The sequence below is a fragment of the Pan troglodytes genome, chromosome 13, assembly GCF_028858775.2.
Source record: "Pan troglodytes isolate AG18354 chromosome 13, NHGRI_mPanTro3-v2.0_pri, whole genome shotgun sequence".
Lineage (NCBI taxonomy): Eukaryota > Metazoa > Chordata > Mammalia > Primates > Hominidae > Pan > Pan troglodytes.
The window spans coordinates 51,360,770-51,376,565 of record NC_072411.2 but is presented as its reverse complement, the minus strand read 5'-3'; the positions used below and the strand labels follow the sequence as shown (position 1 = coordinate 51,376,565).

The window sequence follows — 15,796 nt, the reverse complement described above, 5'->3', positions numbered from 1 at the left end:
TTAATCCTATCATTCAATTCAAAACATTCCAACGTATTTACTGGGAGAGTCTTCCGTGCTAGACACCAAGGCAAGCACTACACAGTCAGAAAGGAAAGAAACAGATTCGGTGCCTGTCCTCGTAGCGCTTACAGTCTAGAAAGAAATCAGCAGTGCTTCTATAACTTTGTTCTTCAAATCCTGAGTTATGGCAAAAACGAAATCTTTTTACATTTCCTAGTTCTATTTTAAAAAGCACATCAACCACATTTTTTCCTAACACCAAACACACACACACACACACACACACACACACACACACAAAGTTATTTCAACATGCTGCCCTTTTTACATGGGGAATTCAGAGGGGATAAAAAGGCAAAAAAATTTTCAACTACAGATTTTCAGAAGACATAGAAATAATAATCAAATGAGCTTTCTTTCTATTAACACTACATGAAACCTGAGGTTATAATACTAAATCTTATTTTCATAATGTTTTGTCTTATAAGAATATGTGTTTAATGTAGAAAATTTGGAGAACACAGGTAAAAGAGGATAATAAAAATCACTTCCAATCCCATATTACTTAGAGAGAGTCACTGTTAATATTTTGATGTATTTCTTTCCACACAGATGAACAAATAGAGAGGGTTTATTTATATAAACTTATTCAGCCATATATATTTTTAAAATAGCATCACATTAATACAGAGTTTTATATCCTACACTTTTTCTAACATTGACTTTAACTTGGTGGACACATGTGTTTTAGAGAGCTGAGAGACTACTAGCCAGCTATGCTGTCTGCTGATGGGAACAGAATTTAAAACTATCTCCTATAAATGTTCTTGGGATTGCTTTTTCCAAGTACACTTATCTTCAATCTTCCATTTTGACTTTAATCTTCTATTATTTTTCTTCCTATTTAGATGATCTTTTAAGTTATTTCTATAGTTCAACTTTAGCAGCTTGGTTTTTACTTACCATAAGAACTGCATATCACCCATAAGCATTTACAAAAGTGTTAAATTAGACCATCCCCAAACTACTTCCTGGAAGAGGCTATTTGTCCACTCAGAGATATACCTATTGATCTCCATTTTTTGTTTTTTGTTTCCTTAGCCAATTTCCCATTCATAAGAAAAGGTCATGAATGAGGAGGGAACTGGAATCGGAAACCTGGTTAGGCTTTCTGAAACATTAAAATATATTTCCTGCAACACTTGGCAACAAACATATAGTCATGTATCACTGAACAATGGAGATATGTTCTGAGAGAGCCATCATTAGCTGATTTTGTCACTGTGTGAACATCACAGAGTATATTTACACAAGCCTAGATGTATAGCCTACTACACACCTAAGTTATATGGTATAGCCTTTTGTTCCTAGGCTACAAACCTGTGCAGTATGTTACTGCACTAAATACTACAGGCAACTGTAACACAATAGTAAGTATGTGTGTATCTAAACATAGAAAAGGTACCATAAAAATACGGTATCAAAGAAAAAAGATACACCTATATAGGGCACTTACCATGAATGGAGCTTGCAGGACTGTAAGTTGCTCTGGGTGAGTGAGTGAGTGGCAAGTGAGTGAGTGGGAAGTAGAAGTGAAGGCTGAGGACATTACTGTAGACTACTGTAGGTTTTATAAATACTACATTTAGGCTACCCTAAATTTATTTTAACATTTTTTCTTTCTTCAATGATAAATTAACCTTAGTTTACTGTAATTTTTTTATTTTACAAACTTTCATATGTTTTAACTTTTTGATTCCTTTGTAATAACACTTAGCTTAAAACACAAACACATGGTACAAACATATTTTCTTCAAATCCTTATTCTGTAAGCTTTTTTTCTATTAAATGAAAACATGTTTTAAACTTTTTTGTTAAAAACTAAGACATAAGCACACACATTAGGCTGGGCCTATACAGGATTAGGATCATCAATATCACTGTCTTCCACCACCACATCTTGTCCCACTGGAAGGTCTTCAGGGGCAATAACACGCATGGAGCTGACATCTCCTATGATAACAATGCTTTCTTCTGGAATACCTCCTGAAGGACCTGCCTGAGGCTGTTTACAGTTCACTTTAAAAAAATAATAATAAGTAGGAGTTCTCTCTAAGATAATGATAAATTGCATTAACAGTAAATACATAAATCAGTAACATAGGTGTTTAATATCATTCTCAAGTAGTATGTACTGTACATAATTGTACGTGCCATACTCTTCTAAGACTGGTAACACAGTAAGTGTGTTTACACAAGCATTATCACAGGTGAGTAATGTGTTGTGCCACGACATCACCACGGCTAAGATGTCACTAGGTGATAGGAATTTTTCAGCTCCACTATACTCGTATGGGACCACCATCATATAAGCAGTGCATTCTTGACCCAAACATTGTTATGAGGTGCATGACTGTATTTTCCTTCTTTAACTCTAACACGTCAATCCCCCTTCTTCAGAAAAAAAAAAAAAATCGTTACTTGCTGTAATCTGTGTTTACTTTGAATATCCATCTCCCAATCATCCACAGGGACACGGGTCTGGTTTCTTGGCCCCTAGTCCTTCTGGAAACCCCTCCCCTGACTGGAGCCCCCAAGGACACCAATCAATCCCCCAGCAATACCCCAGATTGCTGTCACGTACACACCAGGCTTCTTCAATATACTTAGGTGAAGGCCATCTAGTCTTGGTGATTTATCTGTAATTAGTCTGCTGATTAGGTCTGGAATATCCTCAGCACTTGCCACTTCTTGATCTATTACCACCAATGTGTGTATTGCTTGAGAAAGCCTGGGTGTAGGAATATTACTCAGCAAAAACAGAAGCAAAGAATTCATTTACACTCTGTTTTATCTCTTTTTATCTCCCAGTACATGTTTGGTATGATGAAAGATGAGTAGTTCCACAATCCTTATTTCACAGTATTTAAGGGACTTTCATTATTGTTTTGGAAATCCATTGCAAGGATTTTTTTTTAACAAATTCACTTTTGGTTACCCCATTTCTAGTATGCCTGGGATCTGTTGCCCTTCATAAGGTCAATTTAATAAACTGACCCTTCAAATTTTCCTTTTTCATTACATGTATCCAGGTAAGCTTTCTTTTTCTTTTCTTTACTTTCCCTATGTGTTTTCACTATGAGTTTAGTGTTTTACAGAGCTTGGGTACAAGACTTGTTTTTCTTATCACTTTTGGGTTTCTATAAGGTAATTCGTATGCTTCCCACTTTCTTATGGGTAAATTAAGTATTTCTTTTCATTTCTTCCCTAACATATCAGCATTGAATTCCCTTTTAGAGATTGATTATACTCTTGATGTCCTTCTTTGGAGTCCCCTCTTCCATTAGAAGACTTAATTGAATTGAAACACATATCATTCATCATTACATGCTGCAATCTGTGTTACATCTGGTAGGCACTCTGAACAGTTCCTGAAAGAATGTATGATACCAACAGCTAACAATAACGGGGCATTTGGTAGGTGTAAGGTCCCATCCCAAGCATTTTAAATGCATTGTGTCATTAGATTTCAGGCACCAGACGGTAAACTTCATTGGCAAGGAGTTTGCACATGTATCCCTAGCATCTAGAGCAGAGCTGGTACCTAATAGGCAATCGCTAAACATTTGCTGCATGAATAAATTTTAAAAACTGCATGAGGTAGGTGCATTATTCATGCTTTACACATAAGAAAACTAAGGCACAGAGAAGTTCTATCATTTTTTGAAGTCCCACAGTTAGTGTATGTGAAGACAAGACTCGAATCCAAAGCCCACATACTTAACCAAGACTTACTACTAGTAAGCTCAACACTTAACCACGTTATTGCAAATGAAATTAATCTCATTAATAAATAGTATGCAATGACACAAGTAAATATTGTAAGCAATCATTTTCCAAGAATAGATTTGCAAATGAAGAGCCCTTAAAAAATAATCAGATAGGCAGATATCTGTACGCTTCTTATTGCTAGCTTTGCAAGTAAAAATATGATTTCTCTCTAACCAATGTCTTCCGCTACATTTGTACACTAGTCATTGAGGATTTCAGGACTTCTGATAAGTGGGTGCTTTTTGTGTTTCCAGAGTAGTTCTGATTTTATTTAAGTCATCTATTTTGTCAATTCTTTTTAAAATAAGAATAGCACTAATGAGATATTCATTTATTATTTCTATTGTTAATCGTCTACAGAGCTTATAAGGAGTGTGTTTATAAAATAGGAGACTTATATATTTCTCACACATCTCTCCTACTGTTACTTGTCTTTCTGAAACATTACAATTAGGACATCATCCTTTAGGGGTTTGATTATATGTACCTTTAACAACTCATTAGCAAAAATAACGTATCTCTTTGAAAAGGGTAGCTCTTTAAAACTATTCCTAGTTTTCACCTTGAATCTTTATCAGCCCTCACCTTAGTGGGAGCTAAATGATATTTAGCAGACAGCAAAGCCTTTTGGGGATGATTCACAATGGTCCCTCAAGCTATGGGTTAAACAGTAAAAAGAGGTGCAGAAATCAGAAGTAGGTAAACAACAAAGAAGTAGGTAAACACCAAAAAGGAAGGAAGGAAGGGAAGGGGTGAGGGAGGAAAGAATTTGAAAAACACTTGACTGAACTCTGCTATTGATCTTGGAAAAGTCAATCTTTGAAAGCCTCAGTTGTTTCATCTGTGAAATGGGGATGATAAAGATATGATTTCCTCAGACACTTTAATAGTAGATTTCAATATGCCATATAAACTATCCAGTATGATACAACACATGGTATGGTTTTTTACTTGATATTATTTGCCTAGAATCAGCCCCATTTATGCATTATGTACTATAAACATTCACCTTACAAAAATTGTCAACAGCTTCAGAGTGTAGCTTCATCAACTGTCTGTCTTAATTGGTCTGGAAGCATTTCCATTATTTCCAACTCAAGGAACCATTTCACGATTTTTAACAAGCTTTGTGTGCCTACAAGCTCAGAAAGCTTACTGTGTGCTCTCAGGACTAGAGTTCTATAAACCTCTATTTAAACAAGGAAGCCTCTTTTAAGTCTTGTTTCAGTCTGGTGCCTTTGGTCGAGGTGGAAACTAAAATTGAAAACAGATAGATGTTTTACATTTAAATGGGTTTAACATAAATGTGCATTAAGCCATTTCATGGGCGATTGCACAAATACCTTTTGCAAACTTGGTACACGTGAGCGCATATACAGTAACCATTAATGTCTTCTAGAGAAATAAGGTGCAGATCCAAAATTTTAAACAGCTAGCTCGAGTTCCTCTCACTCGAAAGAAAATGTAATGGCTTTAAGGGAATTGCTCTAATAATATCATGGCATCTGCAATGGCTGGCCAGAGCAGAGCAGAACAGTGTGTATGTCACCGCAAGTCAATTTAACAAGAAATAAGCTTCCCCCTGGAGAATCTAAACTCCCTTGTCTCCCACAAAGAAAATTGAATTTTGTAGGTCACACCTTGGGGAGGTTACCATAGAAAGAAGCTTAACATTCTTTTTGTCATATGCTCTGGGAGGTCAATGCTGTTCTTCCAACAAGTGACTACCAAAGACCCTCTTCCATTCCCCCCCACCCAATTCTCTCCCCCATCCCATTATAACAAGTCTTTGGAGTCCTCTAGGAAACGGGATGTGATTGTGACACTTGAAAATGCCAAGGACCACACCGAAGGCAATCATGCTCAAACACCAAGTTTTGAGCCCCGCAGTGAGGAGCAGGGCAGATACTGGGGCGGGAGAGGGGACTGGAGGAGGGCAGCGGTAGAGATAGTGAGGATATGGTGGGGGTCAGAGCGAGTCAGACCGTCAGATAGTGAGCTTTAGGTTGTAACTGAACGCTTAGCCAAATGTGAATCAACGGAACTGCTGTTACCAGAGAGAAAAACAGGTCGCCAAGTCAAGCCCAGGCCAAATCCCAACTCTGTAGGTGGATGGTCCCTTCCCTGGGTTGTCGGGGTGGATGGCTGAAAGGCCTAGCGTGGTCTTGCAGCGGCGGGGAGGTACCTCCAGCACACTGCACCTCCCTTAGAGGCTCCGGGTGGCCGCAGCCGGGCTACCGCCACTGCCCCCCGCCCCGCAGCAACATGTGGGGTGCTGCCAGTCCGCCGCCCAGGAACTCCCTCCGGCTGGAGTTCCTGGTGGACGCATGCTGGGCCGTGAGAAGATGCTGAATTACTCCTGGGAAAGGTTCCTCCAGCCTTGAACTTGGCAGCTCCTGACCTTTCCATCCCACCCTCCACGCGCCAGCCCAACACACACGAGTACACACGCCCCTCTGGACCCGTCCAGGCTGCGCGCGGGGCTCTCTGCCCACTCGGGGCAAAACGCCGGAGGCCGGGACCCCAGTTCCTCTGGCCCCAGGGGGCTGCCCTAGCATCGGGTAGTTCCAGCGACTCAGCGCACTCCGTGGCTTGGCCAGGCCCCGCCTAAGCCGGGGCCGCTGGCACCAACCCCCTGTTCTTTTGTGCTCTCCCGGGAAGCCCGCCTCTACTCACCCGGGCTGCGCGCGGATTCCGGCCGCCAGCTGCAGCCCGCTGCCCCATCCCACGAACACTGCGGCGCCCCCAGAGTGTGCAATGCGGCGCCCCGCCAGCGCGCTGCCGGAGCCCGGGAGCTCAGGGAGGGAGCGAGGGAGCGCGGCGGGGAGAGGCGGGGGGCGGCTGGGGGCGCGCGCGCGCCACTCCCACTCGCGCCACTCCCACTCGCGCCGGGCACTGGCCGCCGCCTGCAGCCGCGGCCGGCCCGGCCTCGAGGGCCGCGGGACCAATCAGCGCGCGCGGGGGGAGCGGAGCCCTCCGCGGGGCGCGCTCATTGGCCCGGCGCGCGCGACCCAACTCCGGGAGAATCGGCCTGAGCGCCAAGTCTGCAAACTCCGGCCAGCGGGAGCCGACCGCCCGGCGCAGGTGGGGCACCCGGGCGCCGCGCTCCCGCCCGCAGGGTGAGCGGAACTGGAGAGATTTGGGACCTTCCCGGGAAGCCTGTTCCCAGTGAGCGTTGAAAGCGAGCAGTGTTTGCTCAGGGTGCACCGATACCTTCCTGTGCGCGACCCCCTGCGCCTCTCCCTCGCCGCCAGCCTCAGCCGGGCCAGCAGCTGCGTGCGTGGCTGCAGGCCCGGCAGTGTGAAATGACCCTGGCCAAATCTCACTCCCCGCCATCCCCTGGGCCCCGCGAAATCCGCCGGACCGCAGAGCTCAAGAGCAAGTGAAGCTCCGAACCCAGGGAAGGAGGAGACCACTTGACGTTTGCAGTAAAAGACCTAAGCTGCGGGGCGGAGCATGGAGGCGGTGGGAAGAGCCAGGAAGGCAGGTCTTAGGCAGTGGGAATCCGCCTATGGGTTTGGTGCAAAAAAGTCCAGGGCATAATACTGCCACCCTCTGCCCAACCCTTCCTCCAGGTAAAGCCCCTGCAGCCCTCTTGGGACGTATTGGTTTTTCTCTTCCTTGTTGTAAATCGTGTTTGACCCCCCTGGACGGTTCGATCTAGAGCCTTAGAGTGGAAGTGGGTCATAGTCCTACTCTCCCCTGAGCAGCGCGGGGGGCCGGCGGGGAGCCGGGGTGACCAGGGAAGGTCCCCAGGAAGGTCTGGAAGGACTCCACGGATATGCCCGGAAACTCGGAACCAGCCTCCCCACCTCCCCCCGAACTTGGCCTGCAAGGCTACCTTCGTAAGGGCGGCCCGCCCTGTGGCTATTTGTCCATCTTTGAGACCCCTCCACCTTCTCCTTGGATTTTCTACCCCTGGAGCATTTTTTCAGGCCTCTCCTGAATCACCCTGCCTTCCCAATAATCTATCCATACCAACATAAAAACATTCTTACTGTTTTTTTAATTAAACTTCCTTCCCCAGTCCCTCTATTTGGAAGGGCCTAGGATAACCTATTTTTGATCGACAGCTGCTAGACCTCAGAAAGTTTTTCTCTTAGTTTATGTGCACAGGCTTGCCCAAGCTCAGGGTTCAAGTAGGCAAAAAATAATTAGCGCCCCCTCAAGGTGGAGATCGCTGCCGCGCTGTCTTCCTGCAGGGCTCAGCAGGGTGAATGAATTGAATATGAATTAATCAACCTGAACTTGGAAATGTCTCTCCGTGTCTAGGCAGGTTACCTCTGCGGGTTAGCATCTACTAATGAGGGCATGTCCCGGGTGTCACTGCTGACACTCATTTAGTTTCCAGTTGGCAGTTCCGGTCCATGTACTTATTCACTTTATTAAAAAAAAAAATCGGTGCATAGTTTAGTGAAAATATTCATATTTGGGTTCAAAGTGAAGTTCAACGTATTAATGCAATTTATGAGAGCCGAGTTCCTGGTAGAGATGGAACCCTTAGGATCTCTTTTCAGAAATATATTTGCAAAGAAGGCTGGAAAGATATGCATATGAAATGTCTGCAGTGGTTATCTCTGCGTGTTGGGATAATGGATGGTTTTCTTGTTCTATATACTTTACGGTATTTTCTAAAGAACATTAATATTAATTTTAAATTTTTTAAAAAATGACTACCAACATACAACACTCCTCAGGCATCAGAAGAGCGAAAATGTTAAATCTTCCTTCTGCTTTTCCCTTCACATCTTATCAATCACCCAATCCTGTGTTTCTGTCTCCTAGGATGACTTCTAGATCCATCCCTCCCAGCATCTCTATTTCACTGCCAGACCTCATCATGCCTTACCAGCGCTTCAGCAACAGGCTTTCACTGCTCTGCTCTCCAGTCGACCACACGCTGCCCTCTCTATTTCAGAATCACTAATGTAATCATGTCACTTTCAAGCTTAAAATTCTTCAGTTCCAACCCCACTGTGAGGAAGTTCAAATGGAGCCTGGTTGGCAAGGCGTTTCCTTCCCAGTCCGTTCCCAGCCTTCCACGTTGGTCTCATCTTCTGTCCTCACAGTTCCGCAGGCAGGATGGTTCTGCTCCACATACAACTGCCTGTCCGTGGACCTTCACACACCCGTGTCTAAGATTTCATAGTGCTAGAATGCTGTGCTTCTCTTCCTTCTCAACTCTCTCCTGCCCCAACAGCAAGTTCCTATCTTTGCTTCAAGATTCACTTCGAATACCACCTTTTTAAAAATCAAGTCTTCAAAACTGCCAGGGGCAGAATTAAGCAACGCCTTCTTTCTGTACATCAGCAGCAAGCTTTTTTTTTTTTTTTTTTTTTTTTTTTTTTTTTTTTTTTTTTGACGGAGTCTCACTCTGCTGCCCAGGCTGGAGCAAAGTGACGCGATGAAGAAAACATATATTGTATTTACACTCCTGGAGTGCACGAAGAGAGAGACGCACTTTATTTATTTATTTTAAGCCTTCTCCTTCTCACCCCTGCCCAACACGGCTGAGTGCCATCCTCTGTTTCACCCCTGCTGAGTCTGCCAGCTCACATTTACCATAGTTGGTCTCACCCTGCACCTTCCCAACCTGCCCAGCTCTCACTACAGATCTGTTTATTGATTATTTTTTGTTGTTATTGTTTCATGTTTTTGTTTTTGAGACAGTCTCGCTCTGTCACCCAGGCTGGAGTGCAGTGGCACAATCTTGGCTCACTGCAACCTCTGCCTTCCAGGTTCCAGTGATTCTCATGTCTCAGCCTCCTGAGTTGTTGATGCCCAGCTAATTTTTTTATTTTTAGTAGAGATGGGGTTTCACCATTTTGGCCAGGCTGGTCTTGAACTCCTGACCTCAGGTAATCTGCCCATCCTGGCCTCCCAAAGTGCTAGGATTACAGGCATGAGCCACCATGCCGAGCCTTGTTTATTGATTATTTTAAAAGCAGCCCTTTCTGATTTTTTAAATTAATGTATATTTTTATTTCAATAGCTCTGGAAGTACAGGTGGTTTTTGGCATGGGTGAATTGTATAGTGGTGAAGTCAAATTGTAGTGCACCCATCACCTGAGTAGGAGAGACTTTAGATCAAATAGTCACATGAACAATTTCATACTGAGATAGGCATGATGACACTACCACATGTAAAAAAAGAAACCTGGTTCATTTTGAATATATGTCAATCACAGTTCTTACCACATTGTGTTATCCATTGATCTATTTATTGCAAGTTCTTTGTCCCATCATATGAATCTATATGCCCCCACGTAGAACACAGCGCCTGGTTTATAGTGGGTGCTCAGTAAATATTCTAAAATGAATGGGTAAATAAATGAATGGGTATTTGAAACCCCATGAGGCATTTTATTTCATGTGTCTACATGCAACTATTATCCAAAATCGAAAAGACATTAGTTCCGTGTTTTAAAAATTATTAGATCCTTGTCTCATCTTTCTTAACTCTAATTTGTTTTTTCTGCACAAATTGTCTAATGTCTTATTTAATTTCACATTTAGGAGATATAGGTAATTATTATTTACATACATGTAGATAATCTGCTATTGCTAGGAGGAAATCTTTTTTTAGAAATTTTACTTTTAATATATAAAAATTGAAGGTTGAAAATGCAAAGCCAAAAGCACAATACATAACAAAAAGTAAATCAATTGGACTTTCTAAAAGTTAAAACATTTTCTCTGCAAACAACACGGTTATGAGAATGAAAAGACAAGAATAGACAGGGAGAAAATAGTTGCAAATCATACACCTGACACAGGAATTGTAGTTAATACATACAAAGAACTCTCAAAACTCAGCAATAAGAAAACAACCAAATTGTTTTTAAATGGCCAAAAGATTTGAACAAACACTTTACCAAAGAAGATATATGGGTGACAAATAGCACATGAAATGATACTCATATCATTAGTCTTTAGTGAAATGCTAATTAAAACTGCAATGATAACTTCTAGACACTTATTAGAATGGCAAAAAAAAAAAAAACCTGACAATACCAAGTGTTGATGAGGCTGCAGAGCAACTGAAACTCTCATACCACACTGGTGAGGGTGCAAAATGGTATGTCCGCACTAAAAATAGTTTGGCCACTTTTATAAAGTTCAACATACACCTAACCATATAGCCCAATAATCCTACTCCTACATACAGACATACATTGTTTTATTTCACTTCACTTCATTGCATTTCAAAGATACTGCATTTTTTCTTTTTACAAATTGAAGGTTTGAAGTAACTCTGCATTGAACAAATCTATCAGTGCCATTTTCCCAAAAACGTGCTCACTTTGTGTCTCTGTGTCACATTTTAGTAATTCTCACAATATTTCAAGCTTTTTCATTATTATTATATTCATTATGGTGACCTGTGATCAGTGATCTTTGTTGTTACTATTGTAATTGTTTTGGGGGGCCATGGACCGTGTCCAGATAAGACAGCAAACTTAATTGATAAATGTGTATGTTCTGACTGTTACACCAACAAGCCATTCTCCATCTCTCTTTCCTCCAGCCTCCCCATTCCCTGAGGTGCAACAGTATTGAAAATAGACCATTAATAACCCTACAAGTCCCTCTAAGTGAAAGTTGTATGTTTCCCACTTTAAATCAAAAGCTAAAAATGATTAAGCTTAGTGAAGAAGGTGAAGGTGTCAAAAGCTGAAATAGGCCAAAGCTAGGCCTCTTGTACCAGTTAGCCAGAGTGTAAATGTAAAGGAAAAGTCCTTGAAGGAAATTAAAAATGCTACTCCAGTGAATACAAGAATGATAAGAAAGCAAAACAGTCTTGTTGCTGATATGGAGAAAGTTTCAGTGGTTCAGATTAAAGATAGCTAAAACATTCTCCCGAGCAGAAGCCTAATCCAGAGCAAGACCCTAACTCTCTTCACTTCTATGAAGGCCGAGAGAGGTGAAGAAGCTGCAGGAGAAAAAAAAATTGGAAGCTAATAGAGGTTGGTTTATGAAGTTGAAGGAAAGAAGCCATGCCCCTAACATGAAAGCATAAGGTGAAACAGCAAGTGCTGATGGAGAAGCTGCGGCAAGTTATCCAGAATATCTAGCTAAGATCATTGATGAAAGTGGCTACACTAAACAACGGATTTTCAATATAGACAAAGCAGCCTTCCATGGAAAGAAGATACCATCTAGTAATTTCATAGCTAGAGAGAAGTCAATGCCTGACTTTAAAGCTTCACAAAACAGGCCAACTCTCTTGTTAGGGGCTGACGCAGCTAGTGAAGCTACCCCACTTACCATTCCAAAAATCCTAGGGCCCTTCAGAATTATACTAAATCTACTCTGTATATGCTCTTTAAATAGAACAACAAAGTCTATATGACAGCACATCTGTTTACAGAATAGTTTGCTGAATATTGTAAGCCCACTGTTGAGACCTACTGCTTAGAAAAAAAAAAAGATTTATTTCAAAAATACTACTACTCATTGACAATTCATCTAGTCATCTCAGAGCTCTGATGAAAATGTACAAGGAGATTCATGTGTTTCCTTGCCTGATAACACAACATCAATTCTGCAGCTCATAGAGCAGGGAGTCATTGTTGGGGTGATAAGACCTAACACCAGGTCTTGAGGGCAATGAAGTCCAGCAGAGTCAAAGGAATGAGAAAAAGTATGAGAGAGAAAGTAAGACCAGGGGGCCATCGCGAGTGTGGAGGCTGCAAAGGCCCTCGAGCTCTGGGAGCCCACGCTATTTATTGATGCTCAAACAGGTGGTGAGGATGTGGGGGTTGAAAGGAAACAGTGTATCAAGTGAATGAAAAACATGGCTGCTTGAGATAATGGGAGTGCTAGAGGCAAGGAGCCAACACGTCTAGCAGACATGCAAGCCCTGCCTCAGCTTCTCTCCCAACACTCAGCTTTTCTCCCAACATGGCCCCCATCTCTTTTTTGTAAAAACCACCACAGCTATCATTATTATTAGCATAAGGTGGCCTCTTTTTTAAATTAATTGAGCAACGCAATTGCAGGCTGTACAGCCCTTATTTGCCGGTTGGTGATCCAGCTTTATTTTTCTTAGCCCTTATTCAAAATGGAGTTGCTCTGGTTTGAATGCTTCCCACATATCTCCCCTTTCCCTTTTACAAGAGGACCCTTAATCCTAGGGGTTGCAGAAGGATGAAGGTCCATCTTCTGTAACTTCTTCATGCTGAATAGGGGCGATCCTACCTATTAGGGTCTCTTGTATTCAGGGTAGAGAGGAGTTCAGTCAGAAAGCACTGGTCCGTTAAGCAACTATAGGTAAAACCTTGGCACTCCAGCAGTTTCTCAGCATGGCTCATACTGGGGGAACCCAGTCCATGGTTGGGATCCATGGTCCTTCCAGTCTCCTGTTCCATGGTCGTACACATCTTGAGGGCACCTACATGGTTTGCTTATCTCCTGCAAAACCACAAGCCTACCCTCACCGCCACGTTAGTAAATCTACTGAAACAGAAGCAAAAACTTTTGTGGCTGCAGCCAGGAGGCATGCCATTGCTGAAGCATTTGTAACTCAGCTTCTGCCTCTTTGGTTAATTACCACGGGGTAAAACTTACCATTGATAACAAGAAGCAGGCCCCTTCTAACAGAAGGCACAGAGAAAGCAAATCGAGGCTTAAAAGCAATCCTTCAGCCTTCAATTTGCACTGTACAGGTGGGTCCACTAGATGCTGTGGCTCATGATAGATCTTTAGATGTTTGGTGGGCACCCACACAGGTACCTGATTGTCACCTGGAGAGACACAAGCAAATCCTCTTCCCCATAAGATTATTTTCCTTTTTCCTAGCTCTTTGTATGTGCATCCCTCCACCATATATCTTGTCCAGCCTTTTTATTTTCCTTTTGCCCTGTCAAATGTTGTTCAGCTGCAGTCATGGGTTGATCTTTTTGTAAGTTAAAAAAATTTAATGTTAATAAAGTTAAATGCAATTGTATATGTGGTGTCTTATATTCCTGGTCCCCTCCCTTTTGCTTTTTGTATTTGAGTTTTTAAAGTACGATTAGCTCTTTCCACTATTGCTTGTCCTTGTGAGTTATGTGGAATACCCGTAGTATGGGCAATATTCCATTGTTGAAAAAATGTAGCCATGGCTTTATTGAAAGGGAGTAGAAGTTTGGATTTTATCGAGGGCTATAATTAACCCTGCTGCATTTACAGCCTTTTCTAACAGTTTGTAGCACAACATCAGTTCTTCCCTAGTTTCAGCTGCACACAGAATATCATCCATGGAATGGATGATACAACATTTTTTAAACTGCTCTCTAACTGGCTTAATAGCTTTCCCGACATAAGTTTGACAAATAGTCGGACTATTTAGCATGCCTTGTGGTAGTACTTTCCAATGGTATCTGTCTGCTCGTTCTTTATTATTTATGGCGGGAACAGTAAAAGCAAATTTCTCATAATCTTGGGCAGCTAAAGGAATGGTAAAAAAGCAATCCTTTAGATCTATCACTATGAGAGGCCAGTATTTGGGGATCATTGTTGGGGAGGGCAGCCCTGGTTGTAGTGCGCCCATGGGTTGAATCACAGCATTAACAGCCCTTAAATCTGTTAACGTTTTCCATTTCCCTGATTTTTTCTTAATGACAAATACAGGAGAATTCCAAGGGGAGAAAGTAGGCTCTATATGTCCCTTTTGCAATTGTTCCTGTACCAGTTCTTTTAAAGCCTCCAGTTTTTCCTGTTTCAGCAGCCATTGCTCCACCCAAACTGGTTTGGCAGTTAGCCAGACAAGAGAAATGGGAGCCAGAGGCTCAACGATGGCCGCTTCTAAAAACGACACCCCAATCTGGTTCGATCTATTTGCCCTTTTAATTCTAAAGGTTCTGATTGGCCATTTTTATCTTTTCCTAGTCCTTTTCCCAGGTGATATCCCATATTTTTCATCATTTGTCTACTACGATTACTATATTGATCCGTAGGAATAGGTATTTCAGCATCCCATTGTTACAATGAGTCTCTACCCCATAAATGGACAGGAATAGGTGTAATGATAGGCTGAATTGTCCCTTCCTGACCATCCAGCCCTTGACATGGTAAAATCAAAGAACTCTGAAGGCAGCTCCTACTCCAACAATACCAATGGATGCCTTTTGCTTAGGCCAGTGCCAGGGCCATTGATTTACAGCAATAATAGAGACATCAGCTCCAGTATCTTCTACTCTTTCAAAATCTTTTCCCTGAATAGTTACTGTGCAAATAGGTCTTTTGTCAGACACTTGATTAACCCAATACACGGCCCTTCATGCTGGATTAGTATTGCCAAAGCCTCCTGTTATTTTCACTGTGCTGCTTCCTAGTTTTATGTAAGGTAACAGCAACAACTGAGCAATTCTTTTTCCTGGGGAGGCAGATCAAGGAGTCGAGGAACTAATAACTAATTGAATCTCTCCAGTATAATCAGAGTCAATTATTCCTGTATGTACAGTAACATCTTTTAAATTTAGACCTTCCAAGTAATAGACTGACTGTTCCTGAGGGTAAGGGTCCCCTAACTCCCATGGGGACCTTCTTTGGTGGCTCCCCAGGAAGTGCGAACTAAAAGATGAGTTACATACATGTTTACAAAACACAACTGGACATTTTCCATTGTTTTGGGATAAACCAAAATCAATTTTAAAGTTTCATTTGGAGATTTCAAAGCTGAAAATGCTTTCAGCAAATTCTTAGATCTTATGAAAGTACCTTAGATCTTAAGAAAGTATATATTGTTCATTGTTTATAAAATCATTTGCCTTTTTGATCTAAAAATTTTAATACTTGAATTTAATAGGTTTTTCTTCTGGAAACGTTTTTGGCATTCAAGTAAAATCAAAACTTTCAGAGTAGTCAGCTGCATCACACTGGAGTGATTGCTTTAATTTCTAAATCATCAGTTAGTGTAACCCAGGGATACTGATGGCCTTGATACATAATTTAGTCTTGTCATTATAGCGTGTGGAAA

The 15,796-nt window shown here is 41.9% G+C and overlaps 1 protein-coding gene across 3 annotated transcripts in view; it reads right to left on the bottom strand.

The window, feature by feature from the left end:
• The window catches only part of LYPD6 (LY6/PLAUR domain containing 6), a 143,146-nt gene extending 135,881 nt beyond the window's left edge, over positions 1-7,265 (bottom strand). The window contains exon 1 of one of the 3 annotated variants that reach the window (XM_063790504.1): positions 7,048-7,265. The gene's annotated coding sequence lies outside the window, so the exon portion shown is untranslated. Of the gene's footprint in view, positions 1-6,510; positions 6,770-7,047 lie in introns of those variants that run through there. The other 2 variants (XM_016949809.4, XM_016949808.4) reach the window with 2 other exon arrangements.
• Positions 7,266-15,796: the final 8,531 nt, after the last annotated feature.